This window comes from Acromyrmex echinatior, chromosome 4 (genome assembly GCF_024713525.1).
Source record: "Acromyrmex echinatior isolate Ae372 chromosome 4, ASM2471352v2, whole genome shotgun sequence".
Taxonomy (NCBI): Eukaryota; Metazoa; Arthropoda; class Insecta; order Hymenoptera; family Formicidae; genus Acromyrmex; species Acromyrmex echinatior.
The window spans coordinates 13,729,991-13,748,897 of NC_141855.1; the positions used below are offsets into that span (position 1 = coordinate 13,729,991).

General features: G+C 33.7%; 1 protein-coding gene and 1 long non-coding RNA gene across 7 annotated transcripts in view; one reads left to right on the forward strand and one right to left on the reverse strand.

Moving 5' to 3' along the window:
• Window positions 1–18,907, reverse strand: part of LOC105146433 (uncharacterized) — a 175,391-nt gene that overhangs the window by 138,493 nt on the left and 17,991 nt on the right. The window lies entirely within an intron of this gene.
• LOC147909992 (uncharacterized) lies at window positions 9–16,926 on the forward strand. Its single transcript, XR_015544796.1, has 2 exons — window positions 9–336; window positions 469–16,926. It is a non-coding gene; the product is annotated as an uncharacterized LOC147909992 (long non-coding RNA).

Consider the following 18,907-nt stretch of genomic DNA (forward strand, 5'->3'; position numbering starts at 1 on the left):
GCTGGCGTCGCGACGCTGCGCGGCGCCAACAGTACATGGTCGATAGACGCGACGCGCCGGATGGTTTTTCCCGTTTCCACAGTCGCAGTTCGTAAACTAAACCAGAAGATGGTGTTGCCACGGCCAGCCCCCACAAAGACCTTGAGACGTTACATCGAACGCATAACGTCGACGTCGACGATGCTGTCGCGATGACGTCGACGTGAACTCAACGCAGAAAGAGCATCGATTTTCTTCATATTCGTCATTACCGACTGTCGAGTTCGTTTCATCGAAACGAACGCAAAAAGGAAATAAATGTAGACAAAATTTCGAATTTTAAACCGAATTAATTAGGTACCGAATAATTATTAAATTTAATGTAAAGATGAAATATCATTTACTGCACAATATCGAATTAATAAGATCAAATAAAAAATAATTTTAATTAATCGACTATAATAAGTTTTAACGGAAAGATATCATTAGTTTGAAGATTGGCCAAGGCGATGCATTCAAAGGTAGGCTATAATGATGATCTGTTAAGACCAGTTAAGATCTCGGGCGAAGATCCGAAGAGCAGTTAAACTCGATCCGACCTTCCGGATGGCTCATATTGTAATCGCGAAATGAATGTGGTAGTCTCGAAGCTATTCCTATAGGACTGCCAAGATCAGACGAAGCTTCGATTAATCAAGGATAGATAGAATTCGACCTAGCCTCGCAAAGACGGATAATCTTTCGCGCGGATGGCGAACAGGCGAAGCTATCGATTTATGTGCATTTCTCTCAGATTCTCATGACCGCGGGCAATGGATAACGCAAACGAAGCGTTACACGTTTGACCTTAAAGTCTCTCTTTCTCTTGGCCTAATCTCACCGACAACTTCCGACGAAATCTAATCAACGAAGTTTTTCAATCCACAGAACCATTCAAGCGAAGCCGCGTGGATTTCGACGAGAAATTGAACGTAAACTCTCGAAACACAACTAGCATTGAATAAAATCAATATTTCCGTTTTCCATTAAATGCTGTGAGCTGCAACAACTTGATGTGTGTCTTCGCGGTCCGTACATTACGTAGTGCAACTACGACCATCAGTTTTATTAAATTACAAAATGTATCCAAGCAATAGAGAGATATTTCAACATTGAAATATAGACTAAAAATATAAAAGTATCTAAAGTATATAATATAATATATAAATATGAAAATATTTTAAAAAATGAATTATATACGTAAAGAAAGGAGATTATTAGTTTCATTAAACTATAAAATCCAAGCAATGTTTCAGTATTAAAATTAAAAAATATGAAAATACGTAAAACATATAAAATAAGAGAAAACAAATTTATATTGGATCAATGATCGAATAACGCATCGCGTAGATGTAAAAAATCATTTTTTTACTATATAAAGAAGAAAATAAATATGTAAGTTTAACATAAATTTCGTATATTTTTAACACACTATCATGTATGTTAAAAAGAATGCACTATTATGACATAACTGATAAACTTAATAACTTAATAACTTCAACTAATTTATATATTAGGTGTTGGAATTAATTCGTAGCGTTTTTAATGAAAGAATGTTATTTATTTCACATGAGCATTAAAAAATACATTAATGAAAGTACTTCCCATCACTTGTAAAACGCTACGAATTAATTCCAACACCTAATACAATATGATAAAATAGCGTAAAAAAATCAAAGTTTCCTGAATTGTACATTGCTCGAAAACATATTTTTCATTCCGGAGATCGTTTTAAAGATGTTTATTCCTTATTCCGCTGAGGTTGAACCGCAAACTAGGGTTCTAGGAAATCCGCTGGCATTCCCGAAGGGTGAATCCGATGTTTGACACGAAACCAGACAGGCGCTAGCGGAGCACGAAGAAGCTGGTTTGGCTCGTTGGAATCGCGGCAGGATTAAACGGGCAAATTACGGGTTTGTGGTGGACTACGAAGGAAGAGAATGAAAATGAGAGAGAAAGAGAGAAGAGGTTTAAATGGCGAAAATAAAGAAAGTGAAGGACAAGACGTCTCCCAGCAAATTCCATACGCGAACATGAGGCCCCAGCGAATTTATTGCATCCTCAGGACACCGATGTAATTATCCTCGTTCCGAAATCTTCGAACGCGTGTCCCCGTGTATACTCGAGCAGTGCAATGTACGAGAGATCGTGGATAAACTTCTTTAAATAAGACCCAACTATCTCTTTTTTTCTCTTTAACGAACGAAAGATTCTCTTTAGTAACCGAACTCGAAAAAATATACTCAATATAGTCTCACGAGAGACTAATCGATTCGTAAACATTCGCAAAATAAAGCTGTGCATTTCTTCAAGAGAGATGTGTGAAGAAGGAATCCTTACATAAAATTCTCCAATTAGCTTTTAAATAGATGTTTTCATGGACTCAAGAAATTCATTTTCATCCTACAAAAGAGGGAATTGCCGCATTCCCTCCACGTAGTTATAGCTAAATATACTTAAGACACGCTGTAGTTTCGCATTGCGAGATCTCACGATCGGAAAAAAGCACAAGCATAGTCCTGATTCCCGTGTGACTGCTTATTCGCGCGTGCAGATTAACTGGACATCAAACACGGAAACACGTCGCAAATTAACATCATTATTAGCGACCAGTATTATTGGCTAGACAAGACACGTGTTTGTATTGTAAATCAGAGGTTCCCAAATTAAGCAAAATAATACATTTCAAGATTAAAAAAAATACAAAAATAAAAAATATTGAATCCTTTACAGATTAATATTATTTTTCGGATCTGCATAAAAAGAAAATCATACACACCACGAAATATTATAATAAAAATAAATTATTAATATGCAATAATACTCAAAGAGAAATAACATAAAAAAAATTTATTTATCTTAAAATAAAATGTCATCTTAAAATCTTCCTCGATATAGAATCCTGCATCGTGTAAAAAATGAACTAATAATACAATACAATGTAAATGCAATGAATATGACTTAACGTTAATATTCGTTCTATCAATAAATAACTAATCAACTTGGAACACTATATGTTGCAAATGTTGTTATTATCAAAAAATGCTCAGATATCCTATAATCAACTAATTTAACGTTTGGGAACCTCTGTCATGTGTGAGGGAACCGGTAGCCTTTGCTGAGTATACTTGAGCGACGAAGAAACATGAGAACGCATCGCTATTTCCATAATGAAAAGGTTCGTCCGTTAACCGCTGTTAACCCTTGCCTGAAGAGAGCACGCATGAAATTGCATTCGTAGTTTCTTTCTAGGACTCCATATACCAGTTTCCAGAATGAAGACCAGTAACACGACAGTATTTCGATACGCATTTCGTCGGCAGAGCAATTGATTATGCTGTTATCTTACATCGCTGCAACTCGTGGGAGGTATATCAGGCGTAAAGTCAACAACTTACAGAATCTAACAAGCAAAAACATGAACGTTGGGATATCATTGCGCGTAAAGTAATCGAGCATATAATTATAAATCTAAAATAAACTATTTCATAAATTACATTTCTATTAATTTGCAACACTTTCCGAAGAGATCTTACAACTGTTTTCACTTTAAAAAAAAAACAAAACTGAAGAAAGTAGTGTTAGACAAAAAAAGCATAGCGTCCTAAGTAGATAGACATTCGAGAAATGTTACATTACTGCCTACATAAATATACTACTGTATATTTCCCATCTTTCTAAAAATCATTCTATATCTAATGGTGAACATACGTATAAATTATCTATCGTTAATATTCCACCCGTTATTAATAATTCGAAAAATTCCATAGACAATAAGAGTGGAGAATTCGTTCTGATTCGGATGGATTTAATTTATCGAGAGTAACGGCTGGCGAAAAGCTGTTTGGCTATAAGATCGGGCTTGTCGCCCGTAAATCGTCATTATGCCTGCAAACCCGCTACTGGTTTCGCTACACTGAGTTTTCCCGATCGCGGCGCGTACTTTCGCGATAAGGTCGTATCTCAATTATCATTGGATATGATTTATCGCAACTCGTCTCGGATCTACGGACGATAGAGTAAACACAAAGCTCGTAAAGATGCCCGTGAAAGTATCTCTGGTCAAGACATAGAACAAATCATTTCAGAAGAAGACTTTTGCATCTTGATATGTCGGACACAGCTAGTACTCGTATGACGACAGAGGCCACGAATTTCTCTTTTTCACGGTTAATAATTGCGTTTACAATGGATTGAGAACCTGAACAAATTGACACTTGCGCACATTATAAAGTTGATTTTATCAGCTTTCTAGCTGTCCTGTGAATGCTTGAAATATAAGCAACTGTTACGAATATAATTTACATTATAATTGATTCTATGTATGTAGGGGATATGTAGATTGAATAAATTTAAATCTATAAATTCAAATTTAAAAAAAGCTGCAAGATTTTGAATTTTTTTCATATTATACTGTACAACAAGCGTTCATATTGCACAGTTTCTTTTCATTCGACTTAGCTAACGAGTCTAAAATATTTAAACGCAGTTTATTAAAAAGCTATCTGTTGAGGAACTTGCGCTGCAGAAGTTAAGCTTTTCTAATCTATCTCTTTTACCTGTGCGAAAGAATAGTTATATTTCTCATATGTGCATCAGGAAATACGTAGACGATAGATTCTGGCGTAAAAGCATGAATTATATACGTGGTTCGTACCAAGTTGCTGTACTGACTAAAAGCGGATATTGGGAACGAGCATCGCGGAAAAGCACAACGTGTCGCGCGCGTCAGACTTAGCTATTTTTGCTTGGGCTTTCCAGAACATCCAGCAGCCCGTCATAGCTGCATTCCACTCGAGATACCGCTCTTTTAATACTTTTCATTGAGCAATAATGCATTATTAGTGAAGTATAAATCTATGGAACATTTAGTTCAAAAACAGTTTTTATTTATAATTAAACGCAAAATTATTTTATCAACGTATGATTTTACGTGATAATAAGATTTTTCATAATTTTCATAATATCAATTTTATTCTCTGTAATAAGTCGTTATATAAAAACAGGTTAATATAAATAAATTAGGAATAAATTAATAAAAATAAAATTTTTATAATTCATTTATTCTGTCTTTTCCCTTGCATAAATAATATAGAATATTTTTATACATAAACTTCAAGCGTTGTTATGGATTTATTTTAGACATCGTATAATCTTTTTTCTAGTGTGATATAAATTTAGCAGAATTGAGCAGCAGATCTCTCAGCTAAAAGTTAGTTTTATTCAAGAGCAATGCTTGAATCAGACGTTCAAGGTTCTAACGTAAGGACAAGTTCAAGATAAGTAATAGAAGCGGAAATACGTTGAGCACAAGGAAAGACGAGAAAGGAACGAGAGAATTTTAAGCGTATTTTGCTGCAAGATATTACAACTGTAATACTGCAGTTAGTCGAGTATAATTGCGAGTTTAATGTCGATCAATAGTGGCAAAATGTGTTTGTGTGCTCCTCACGATATGTACGAAGTTCAATTCATATCAGAGTTCAGGCTGAGAAAGTATTGTCAGAACAAATGTATAAAAAAATGCATATAATTTGTATAAAATATCAAGAAGATATACCCATTCTACATTTGCCAAAATTAATAGAAGAAAATAGTACGGGACCAATTCAAGTCTAGAATATTATATACATTATTAATTATACAAGAGAGAGAGAGAGAGAGAGAGAGAGAGAGAGAGAGAGAGAGAAGTATTAAAAAAGTAATTGACAAATTTATCTTCGAAAGACTATATTGACGACCTCGATGAATTGTGTAAAAAACAGCATACTTTTACTCCATACGATGTATTGACCTGCGAAGCCGCATCTCGCAATCTTTTAATATTAGCCAAGAAGCGATAACCATACGTTACACTCACGGATATGCGTTTCGAAAAGGTCACGCAAGGCAGGAGGTTCCATTTAGCCGTCGAACTGCGAATTCCATGCGTCTCGATATTAATTCACCGATCGTTTTAAATACCAAAGGGCGGATGATGTTAAGATTAAATTTCCATGTGTACGTTTTGTCTTGGCAGAAAATTTTTAGAATTTATTAGACTTAAATCAGATTTTTAAATATAATGAAAAATGAAGAAATTTATCAAATTTTTTCAATAATACAAAATCAATTTCTCAAATTGATTAAGAAATGCGCAGAAAATCCATGATACTTCAGTACAGTTAACGAATTAATAAATTTCACACAAAACAACAATCTAGAATTCATCATAATTTATAATATTCTTGCAAGCCAATATTAAAGCCGGTACTAAAAATGTGCAACATGCAACAATTGTCAATTAGGAGCGAGAGACGCACGCGAGGTATAAACAGCAATAAAAATTGCAAACATGCAACGAGAAAGAACGGTCGAAGGTGCATCAATATAACGGCAGTATGTTATGTTGATAAGCCTTAGATACAGTTCCCCTAATGAACTCGTTTGCGCAGAAAAATTACGGTTTGTCGCATTGCATGGTACGGCGAGATGGCGGCGAATTATTTCGAGTTCCCGTTCGGAATAAAGACTGACTACGGTAATCGTCATATCACCGTCGATATCGGAATTCCCCTCGAGTTTGTAAATGAGTCGTTTCCACGTCCCCGTAGGGTTAATGCACGACCAAGCATCGATCCCGACGAACAAACCGACACCTGCGAGCACGAGGTCGGCATACATGTCCCTCGATAACCATCAGATCGAGCGAAGAAAATCGATAATTACGCTAAGGCTACGTTCAGTAAAATTAATATGAAGCTGCAGGTGACCTCAACAAGAATTTTCGCATCCTTGCATGAAACGCAACGACGGAAATAGATGTAGGCATGGAAAATGGATAATTAGGTGCAACGTGTCCGGTAAACTTGTTGAGAGAAATGCATCCCAACTGTGGGTCTCAGATTTTTTTCGAATCGCGATAGGTGTGGTGGCGAGTGTGGAGAATGGATAATTATACGACATAATGTGTACGCAAAGAGAAGGAAGGAAAATATTCAGCTTTGAATATATATTTTTAAAAACCTGCTCAGAAAGGAGAAACTTCACTTTCATCGGTCAGGTACTTTTAAATCGTGTACGGAAATATTAGCAATGACAGACACCCGTTAAGCATGCAAAATCGATAATCATGGCACATAAAATGTGCCCATTGAAATCGACGCAATATAATACCTTATTAATACTTTCCTAGCAAAAGTTTATATAATGACGACGCGTGCGCCAGATTAAATTTCATGTTATTCAAGCTTTGTATACACGTTTTCTGCTGTAATTAATTCACAAACTGCATAGTAATCGAAGATATTTAAGCGTAACGAATAGATAACTCAGAAATGTAATAGCAAAATTCCGCCAAGTTCGTCGAGTATCACATTAATCCTGCTAGATGCTTTGGACACGATATATTTATGTTTTACAGTACTTGAGGTCGAATAACTTGTGCGTTATTACTCCGTTTCACAAAATAAAACAACCCAAGTGGTATGCGCAACTTAGCGGTTTCGCTCCTTGACTGTCGCTCTGATGAATATGACTTAGGTGTTGCTCAAATGCGAAGTATCATTCATTAGAAACTGCGATTCACCACAGCGACGGGAATATTTCAATGTCATCTCTCTTCTCTATTATCGTGCAATGAAAATAACCGTAAAGCGTATGAAACTGTACAAATGTATACTTTGTATCGCGAATATCCTCTTAATCTTCGCGGGATCGAGTAACGAGAGAGCTTCAGCTAGGAATCCGTGCGAATTCAGTTGGGATAAGTGACGGTGTGATAAAATATATGAGGCAGCCAATCGCGGAAGTGCGAAGATTGAGCGCACAGTTTCGGAGACAATAAAGGTCGACGTACGCGAAGTAATAACGGTGCAAGATTAATATCGTATAGATTATATCGAAATAGGATTGCCATCGAGATGCCCGCGCTTCCAGCTGTCTCGTATATATCTTTCAAAATAACATTCAAACAGCTTCATAAGCTACAAAAGCATTAAGCAGAAAATCTTTCTGAATACAGGATTTCATTTCTGTAAAAATGATTTCCATTTTTTAAATAATTTTATACTTTGCATCTTCTTAAAAATTTAAGATTTATTCAAACTTCAAACAGTTGCTATTTTTGTTAAAAATAAAATAAAATCTAAATTTTACTCTATCTAAAGAGAGAATTTAAGAATCTATTTTTTTAAATTGTGATAGTTTTGATAGAGTTATAAGCAATCAAAGTTAAAATATTCATTTTAATTTGTAACTCAGTAACAAAAAATCGTAGAAACATTTTTAGAAAAACGATTTTGTAGGAAAAATTTCAAGCTTTTACGATAGAGAGTCGAAAATTTTCTCAAATTTTTTTGGGGCACGTTACAAATCTACAAAGTGAGAAAGAAAATTTTTCATTTTTTTCAGCTCATAGTGTTCCATATGTAAAAATTATAAAACTCACATAAATTCAAAAAATATAATAACCATTCGAAAGTAGAAATTTCAAGTTTTAAAACACTTTTTTTAAATTTAAATTTCGTTTATTTTTAACAAAATTGCAGTTGTTTGAACTTTGAATAATAAATCGGGCATGAACTTTTGTACTGATCCTATATTTTTATCTTCTCAAATTATATTAAGTAAAACTGTAATCAAATTTTTTATCGCTCTTAAAATTTTTAAATAAACAGCAACCTCGAAATTCGATATTTTAAAGACAAGTGTTGCCTACACCGAGAAAAAGAAGTTGAAATATTCGCAAGTAAATAAAATGTTACGTAACGTTTTCTTCGACATTTATTGATTATATAAAGAAATTAAAATATGTAAAATATCTCGAGATTGCTAAACAAAAATTAGTGATTAGAAAAGTCAAAAAATGAGTAACGTTTAGTGGATCTTTACAAATAAACTAGTTTATTACAACATACATTAAGAATTAAACTAGTTTTTTATCTATAAATTAATCAAAAACGTTTCGGCTGTATTAAGTCTTCTTCAATCAATATACAAAAAATAATTAAAAATTAGAAAGAAAGATACAATATATCAAAACAATATATCAAAAAATGAGGTCATATCACAAATTGAACACAACAAAAATATTACAAATAAAAATTTATTTTAGTGAATTAAACATTATATCCCACAAATAAATTTTTAAGTATCCTTTTCTCAGTATGTATAATTTTATCTGATGTTCGTTAATAGAATTAATTGCATAATAAAAGAAAAATGATAAGTTCCCTGATAAAAATTTCCTAAGATTACAAACAGGAATTTTATATTAACTTTGATGTATGTTCATATATATTTATAATAACAATAATCTCATAAATATTGAAAATTATTTTGCAAGAACGATGAAATCACGTTTTGTTCGATCCGACGACCTAAACCACTGGTATGAGCGACGAGTTCACAAAAGGCCTTCACCTTAACCTTGAAGAGCACCGACCGTCCTAGCAAAGGTAAACCAGACGGATGGGGTATCTCTAACAACGTGAGTAGTTCTCCCGGTTCCGTAGTGAACATAATACACGGTTTCCACGCTTATGTAAGCCTGAACGTTTCCTTGCGGCACGTCATACGTCGTCGGCGGTCTGATCGTCCGCTCATCTTATGCCGGAACACGTCGGTGCATAACGATATTAGACACGGAATCACATTCCAAGCGCATAGTGTGCTCTACTATTAGGTTACTTGACTTAGAAATGCTATAACGTAAGGAATACAATTTTCCAACGAATAGAATAAAATAAAAAATTATTTTTATTCTCTCAAATTACATTAACTGTGTCCAGCAGAGAACGCAACTGTTGTAAAATTTTTTAAGATTGATTTATACATTTAGATCCAGTGAGGAACTAAAACTAATCATATTAGAGAATTTTATACAATAGTCACAAAGCTGCTTATTTTTTTGCTGAACGCAGCCATTAAAACTATACATAATCTTATTTTTTAATACCTAACATTATGACAAATAAAATGTTATTTTTTATCCTGCTTAAAATAAACAGCAGCCTCGAAATTTAATATTTTAATAAAGACGAAAGATCTAACTATTAAAATTAATTCGAGCTTATTACAGTCCGGTCAGGAAGTAAAAATCGTAATTGTGAGCGTAGTAGTTGTCTAATATAATATATAAAATTAATGATGATATTAAACTTTAATGATGAATCTTAGATGTAAAATACGATTTACAATTGAACAGAAACGATTTACGAATAGAGTTCTTCCAGCATAATTATTTGATACTTATCCGTTATTACTGATCCGTTAATAGAATTAATTGCGTAATAAAAGAAAAATCTGCGAGATCGATCCAATTTCTAAACGGGCATTAATCACGAAGATGATTCACGGGTCAGTTGGCACGATCTCTATTAAAGTGATCTCCATTAAAACGATCGTGCAAATAGTCGTTACACTTTCTGAGCACACGTCTTTCGCGCCGTATGCAGTTTGCGTTCGTTTTATTTCCGAAAAAACTCAGGTTTTATAGTATGATTAGTCGTACAAATTTAGCGTACGCTCTGCTGCAAAAGACTGGTGAACCGGACAAACAAGTCGAAAGGGAACTCAATCGTATATATAGAGTAATAATTAATGACACGAGCTACATTTTCCAGTTCAAATATTTCACGAATAACAATTCGTAATCTCCATTACTTTACAATACTATATAGCATCACACAATCTCTATCAAAAGTACACTCAAAAATACACTGAAGAAAATTAGTTGAATTAAATTAAATTTGTTTATAATAATCAGACTATTTGATAAAATATAAATATTTTTTAATTTTGATTAAAATAATCAGACAGATTTAATTGCATGGATTCTGACAGAAAAAAAATGACAAAACTTTTGGTCAAAATACCTGATTATTTAATTATGATAATCAAAAATTCTGTTTAGCTCTTTCTTTAATATATGTTACATTAATCCAATCTTCCTCTTTTCCTTTGTAATCGCGCTGATTTCCTTTCAGGAGATACGTTGACACAAATATCGTTCTATCTTTATTCATTGAATGGTAAGAAAGATAGAATGATGTCTGTGTCTCCTAAAAAGAAAATCATATACTCTAAAAAGAGTGTCACTCTTTCAAGAAATGAAATATTTTCTTTTTTTTTTCAAGGGTGGTTGTATTTTTATTCTCTTGGAGTGACATTTCATTGTAAGCAATTTAGAGTAAATAATTAGATTCTTGAATATTAATACATACACACTAAAATTATACACCAAATTTAGTATTATACCTAAATATTCCGGTTGCGTACCAAAATATTTGATTTTAATAATTAGAAATTCTATCTAATTTTATCAACAATGCTTAACCAAACATATCTTGTTAATTCAATTATGATTCCTAACATTAATTTTCTATCATGAACTTCGAGTTCTTAATGCTCAATGCAGCGATTGGAGCTTACGATTAAGACGATTTATTTGACGAAAATCTCTGTTGTGACGAGAGAAATCATTTTGCTATTGTTTCCGTGCGATATTATCAATCGCCAAGAGCACGTGTTCGCGCTAATAATGGCTGAGACGAGTAGAAGGAACAACATGACGCATCACGCCTTTCCGTAGTAAATTACGTTTCGACTTGCATCTTTTCTCACTATTGTATGTATCTTCCCACGAAAAGCAAGTGCAACCATTGAACACGACGGTATGACACGGTATTATCATCTACGTGTTCGCATGACATCTTTACATTAGATCTTCACTTTTACGTTACATAATCGATAATATCTTTCAAGAAATTTTCCTAATGTTCATATTCGTAGAGAAATGAATCTTCAGGACATAAGTTCAACGATATCTCTACCAGAAAAATCTGTCTCAAAGAATCTCGAAAACGATTTTGGAACATCCCCTCTTCGTTAATTGAGCCTGTTCAAGCACGCAATAGTCAATTCTCGCAATTCGCGACGAGGTATAGAAACTAGTACCGCGAAGGTAGTCACACCCAGCTGACTAAAGTGACGTTAAGTGGGCCTTCACATTTAACATCATTGGCCTCCGCACGTCAGCGCGTTGGCCGCACCGGATAACTTGTTCGTTCCAACTGCACCGTGCAAGCTTATATCTGTTTATGTAATCGCGTAATGAGACGTAGGCGAGGTCGTCTTTCGTTCTTATCCATTTGTATTTCTGAAACGATATTCGAACTTGAAAGAATCTGTTGGAGAAAAATCCTACTTGAAAGATTGTGGCAAAGATTATATACATTTGTTGCAACAACAACAAACTAAAAAAATTGTCATTTTTTTAGTATTTCAGTTACTTGCAGAAAAAGAAAAAATATAAAGAAAAGAAAAAATGTACTTTAAAAGAATATACTTTTATTCTTCTACAATCGGTTATTGTATCAAAATTGCATTTCAAAATTAATAATACAAAATTTTAATAATGCATAACATTAAAATTAATTTTCTAAACAACTTTGGTTTTTTTAGTTGTGTTGTTGTAACTGTTGTTGCAAATGAGCGATAAGTGATACGTTTTAAAAACAAGTGTTAAAGTAAATGTCCCAATGACCGAACACATAGAGGAGAGTGGGCATGAGAGACATGTTTTGAAAGAACCATTTCGTATTCCAACTAATTGAATATCATCAAAAATTAAAAAATATTTTCATTTGATAACAGTATTAAAATTATGTCATCCATAAACATTTGACAGTCATCATCAAAACGACATTGCTGTAATGAGAGATGCAAAATTATCGTTATAGAGAGGATTATATATATATATATAATCCTCTTTATAACGATAATTTTGCATATATATATATATATGTATATATAAAAATAACATCTTTCCTATTTCAAATAAGATAAATTAAATTAAATTCATACACACACACACACACACACACACACGCGCGCGCACACATATATGCACGCGATATCCAAATATTTCATCTCGATTATTAATCTCAGATTGATTGAAATATCCGAACGTTTCGGCGCACAGTTACATCTGAAATAAATTAAATTCATGAACCAAGAATATATATTATTCGAAACATCTAACTTTGATCGATCCTTGGCGCTCTCTACTATGTTGTATTAAATGAGTCTTACATATTTAACATCTTTAAAAAGTATTTATAAAGTTGTGTTTTAAAATAGAGTCATTATTTAGCCAAGTGCTCCTAGTATAATTTCAAAGAAAAGAAATTTACGAGGGGCGCAGGATACGAATGACCCAATCGCGTGTACTAAGAGTTATTGGCAGACAATGGGTCGCGAAGCAAACGATTGCGGAGCTCGACGAAAGTTGACGAGGGTGAATGACCGTGGCGAACAATTCGCAATCGGTTCCGGGCGATTTCCTCATTTGTCGGCGTTTGATTCGCTATAACGATTGCACAAGGGTCCAATACGAGAAGAAAACCTCGAGGCGAGACGGCAGATATATAGATGGTTTTCGAATGAAGGAAGGCTCAGGCTGGTTTCGCAAACGAAGAAGCTAGCTTTCTTTGTCACGACATGCACTGAGCACTTAACTTCCTCTTTGAGAAAAACGCACTTCCTTTATCGTTTGAATGAAATTTTGTTTTTAATCAAGTGCGAGCGTAAGATTCCTCTTTAAATATATACACAAAGAAAGCGAATGTTATTTTTCAATATTCTCTCGAATAATTCCTAGCCACAAAAATATATGGAAACATATTTTCTACTTACGTACGAAATATGATTTCGTTAACTTCTTACAATTAGCTACATGATACAGTTGAGTATGAGCGTGTTACATATTGACAAATGGGTATCCTTTGGAATTATCTGCAATTAGAGTTATGACCAATGATTTATCTTCGATCAGCATCTCACCAGAAACGAATTACCGCGGACACATTCCACGATCGTTTATCACGCCGCTAAGAAATCTGTCGACCAAGCCTACGTGTATCAGTTTCCACTAGAATGTCTATACGAACTACTATACGTGAAATCCACTTTCCTGAAATTATGGGCCACGCCCAATGCGGAAATGAAACCATGTTATCTATCATCGTTTGATAAAAATATCAACCTATTACGAAAAGCGAACGGATCAGAAATATCATTCTTTCGCGCGTACAAAGACATTGCTAAATCATAAATTACTTAAAAAAAAAATCTATTCAGACGTTATTTTATTTTTGCAATTTCTTGTTTTAAATATTAAATGCTCTTCGATAATTGCAATACAAAATATCAAATTTTGAAATAGTCCACGTAAAATTAAATAAAATATGAAAGACTTTAGAAATCAATAAAATTTACATTTAATTTACAATTATGAGAATATAAATTAGAGCAATACGAGCTAAAAATCTACGTTCATGCACAAATAATTCCTTATGAATAAAGACTTTATAATTTATTATTTAATGCTCGGCACTAAATTCTATTTCTATATATAAAACTCGATTGAGAGCAGTTTAATTTGCAGTCAGCTTGTAACTTGGAAGCTATTTTCATTTCAATATATTGAAATAAGCGACAATCTTTCTCAATTCAGTCTTTAGAAGGGGCCTATTTTATAACACTTAAAAGGATCCTAAAGTCGTCTGTATTACCGACTAAATTATATAATTTTTGTATAACAATTACTTTTTTCCTTTTTTATTGATTTGGAAATCCTTTTTCAGGATTAAAGTATACGCATTAATACGTGTCTGTGAAGTGGAATCTATATACTGAGAACAAAAATTTCAAAATTGAGATCTTTACCATTTCTTAGTCCAATATGGTACTTCAGCCAAGTGTTTGCTTCATATAAAAGCTGTGCAATCAATACTTACGAAAGTAGTCCACAGACTAATTTTCATGACGAAAAGGGTGGAATTCTTAAAATTGGATGTAGACATAATTAAAACGTAATTGTTATACGAAAATTTATGTATATGTATGACATACGTGAATGAAATATTGATGTAGTGATGTCAATGACACGTAAATCTTCTATATGTACTATTTTCAGTGACTGTAATCATTAGGATCCCCTTAATGACTGTAACGATATTATCATAATGTCGTTGCGCAAGTTTTTTACTGTATAAAACCTGCGCAATGACAATATAACGATAGAATTACAATTGTTAAGAATTACAGAATAGGCCTCTAAGAGGCAGTATTTAGTAATAAAATATTTGATTAAAAAAATATATATAGAATATCCCATATGTAGAATATTGCGTGGCTGCGAGAGTGATTAAAAAGTACGCAAGTCAACGGATGAACTTGGAATGTAATTAAAGGAAATTTAACGAGCTTCTTATCGTTATCTAGAGTTGGCGTTCAGAAAATTAGTCGGACATGCTCAAGGAAGCTCATCGTTTCCGCGAGGGCTTAATCTCTTCCTGCCACGAAATCGAAGAATTCGCCACGGTGATCTCCGTTCCTTCCTTTCATTCATATAACCGTTCCGCTCGCGTTTGCGTTTATACACGGTGAATACCGGTGAATTTATGAATAGCACACGAGATGGAAGTCATTAGGAAATTAAACGTTCGACTCGCAGATATTAACAAGAAGAGAAACGACGACGTTACGCATAGATATCGTGGGGTTAGCAAAAAAGGTGGGAGCTCGTCATCAACTTTGCAATGTTATATACTGTAACGTTTATCATATATATATTAGGTGAAAGAGAGATAATTTTCGTGCACATACATATAGACATTTGCAAAAAAAATAGCTACGAGTTTCTTCCTTCCGTTAACCATAACTGAACACGTTAGCGCGTGCTGCCTCGCGCCGCTGAATTATGCATCGTTGAATTATGAATGGCACGGGATAATGGAAATAATTAACGGTGTCCGATTCGCGGATGCTAATGAAGCTGGTGAGACGGTTTTCTGCTCGCATTAATGCACGTCTCGCCGTCGGAAATTTCTCGGCCGCGCTACGAGACGCACCTCGCAACAAAAGTCGTCCTCTGCAATTATTGTCGGTCCTATTTCGCAGCAAAGCCAATTCACACGCCGTGGAGTGGGTCGGGGCTACAACGGGAAAGATGAATTTCGATTTCACCGGGTCGACGACGTGACTCTGGGATCGCGAGGGCGGATAAGCAAAATTAGCGGTAACAAGAATAACTGTTATTATATTTTCTATAAGATACCCGTGTGTGCTAAAAGCGCTTTCGCAAAAATTCCACATTCAATTCTAAACTTATAAAGTATTCGCAAAAATGTGAGTTTGTTAAACGAATGTGTAATAAACTAAATTTTATTTCTTAAAATAAATTAAACATTTTAAGTCAAATTAGTCATATGTAAATAAAAGCAGAAAAGATATTGAAATATTGTTCAACACTATCTTCTAATTTCAGAATTTCTTTAGAAAGTTAAAGTAATTATGTGCAAAATATATACCTATACATATAAGCCTTTCTTCTTTCATCAAGTGGAAGAAATATTGCTTACCCTTTCCGCCGCTGTAACTCTTCTTAACTATAGTTACCTGATTTTTTTTTTATGTAAACACTCTGGGGTAAACACACTCTGTTTTTATACTCAATTAAAATTATTATTATTATTGACAACATGTTTCATATTATTGATTTTTTTCTTTTATTTTAGTATTTATTAAAAACATGGATACACTGAAAAAAAAGATTGTCTGCTGCAACCAATTAAAAATGCTATGCCATATTCAGCTAATCTTTTCTTTTAATATATGGATTTAATGACAGTTTTCTGTAAAAATAAATAGAAATTACAATATTAAATAAAATAGTACAAATATGTCAAATAGCTTATTATAATGACAATATTTCAAAGAAATAAAGATTTTAATTAATATAATGTATTCTCATTGCGAGTTTTTTATGGGATTGCAAATTTAAAGATTCGTAAATATTTATTAAAAAAGAAAAAATAAGTTAAACAATATTCACAACAATACAGTACAATACAAAATAATATTTTACAATTAACATTTTTTTGCTGCTGGTGCAAAAATACCCCAGGTGACTATTTTCGAGTTAACGAATGTAATTAACCGATCGCAATACATAAACATATGTTAATATAATAATCTGTCTTTTTAAGCGAAGCGGTGGACGAGAAGAAGCGTTCTGCAATCTTGGACAAGTCTGTTCTATATCTATATGGGTGGCCCTAATGATATTCAGCCTGCTTTCTCTCCTAAATCATTGAAAGTAGCGTGGATGCATGGAAGATTAACACAACAGGATAATGTTTGATTAGATCAGCGTACAAGATACGCGATTTGTAGCGACACGAACGATTCGTGCGTACGGGCGCGTAAATTCGCCCGCAAGAAACGATCGCTCGTGATAGCGAAGACTTTCCGCGGGATCGTTCCCCTGGCACGAATTCCTCGATCCGGCGATCGAGAAACGCAACGCACCTTCGTCGACCCACCTATCGTGGGAATCTATCACATTGATCGAACCTGCCTCTTGCTGACCCCCACATATACACCGCTAATCCGCGTGTCGAAGACCTGAATGTGAGAGCCAAGCGAGTATGCTGCCGCCGCTACTTTTTAACCCGCTTCTCGCTGCATGCTTTTTATACTGATGAATCAGACATCTATTCATTGAGCATTGAATGCTAAATAACTTAGTGCACGTAAAAATAGACACGCGTTGGTTGTTGCAGCTATGCAATTTGCATTATCCTACATGTTCAGCGGCATGCACTTGTTTCAATGGGAGACCATTTCGAATTTTTTTTCTTATCTCGAAAAGATTAGATTGACGATGATCACATGACGTTCACCCTTCCGGCGATAATAATTAACTTTCTATCTGTAATCTGTAATATTATACTCCCTCCGTCCAGCCCAAGTTTTTTCACTGCTCTAGGCTCTCAAAAAATGTAGAAAAATTCAGGATTAGTTTTCAACATTTTTATTATATGACTAAATAGTTTCTTAACAAGATTTTAAGAGGAGAAACCAGATTTCACCCTCCTCTTTATTTCGGAGAAATTTGAGAGTGAAATTTTACTTGTACCAAAAAAAATTCAGACTGAAGAGAAGATTGCGAGAAAAATAGATAAATCTCGTTAAACGATTTGTACAATACTTCCACATAGAAACGTGTCAAATTCTTACGGTTACAACTCTCTCGACGTTATCTTAATCGCTGGAACCGGTCATATATCAGAAAAGTTTCGCTTTAATTAATTCACATAACTCGCGCAGGTTGACATGTTAATTAATCGAAACCACGTTCCTGAGCAATATTACGATAGAAAGCAATGTTAGTTACAGAAAATCGCAACTCACTTTTTGGCGCAAATAATAATGATGAATCACCATGTACATAGAAAATATTCGCATCGACTTACCTGAAACAGAAAAAGTTATACAAAATTAATTAACGGAAATATTACAGAAATATTTCCAAATAATTTTTCATTATTACATAGAAAAAATAGTAATTTTGTTGCACTAAAAAGAAAAATTGGTTGCTGCAGCAAATTAGATGGTAAAATATGGTATAGCATTTTTGATTGGCTTATCTGCAATGTCAACATAAGATTTTGATAGACTAACGCAATCCAAAATTGACTGCTGCAATTAACCAATTAAAAATGCTGTGCCATATTTTATCATCTAATTTGTTGTAGCAGCCAATCTTTTTTTTCAGTATGAAATATCTAAAAATTTAATTAGACATACAGAGCTAAAAATAATTTTGTTGGAACATTAAAATAATTATATAGGAAATTTAAGTATGATAAGCAATGCAGCAAAAAATTTTGACATTTAGCAACAAATTTAAACGTTCTATATAATTATTTTGATGACCTGACAAAATTATCTTCAGATCTGTATTTAGCTAAATTTATAGATACCTCAGCAAAATCACTTTTTTCTGTATACATGTCTTTCTTGCCTCTTGACATAACTTTTTTTATTTTAAGATTAATTA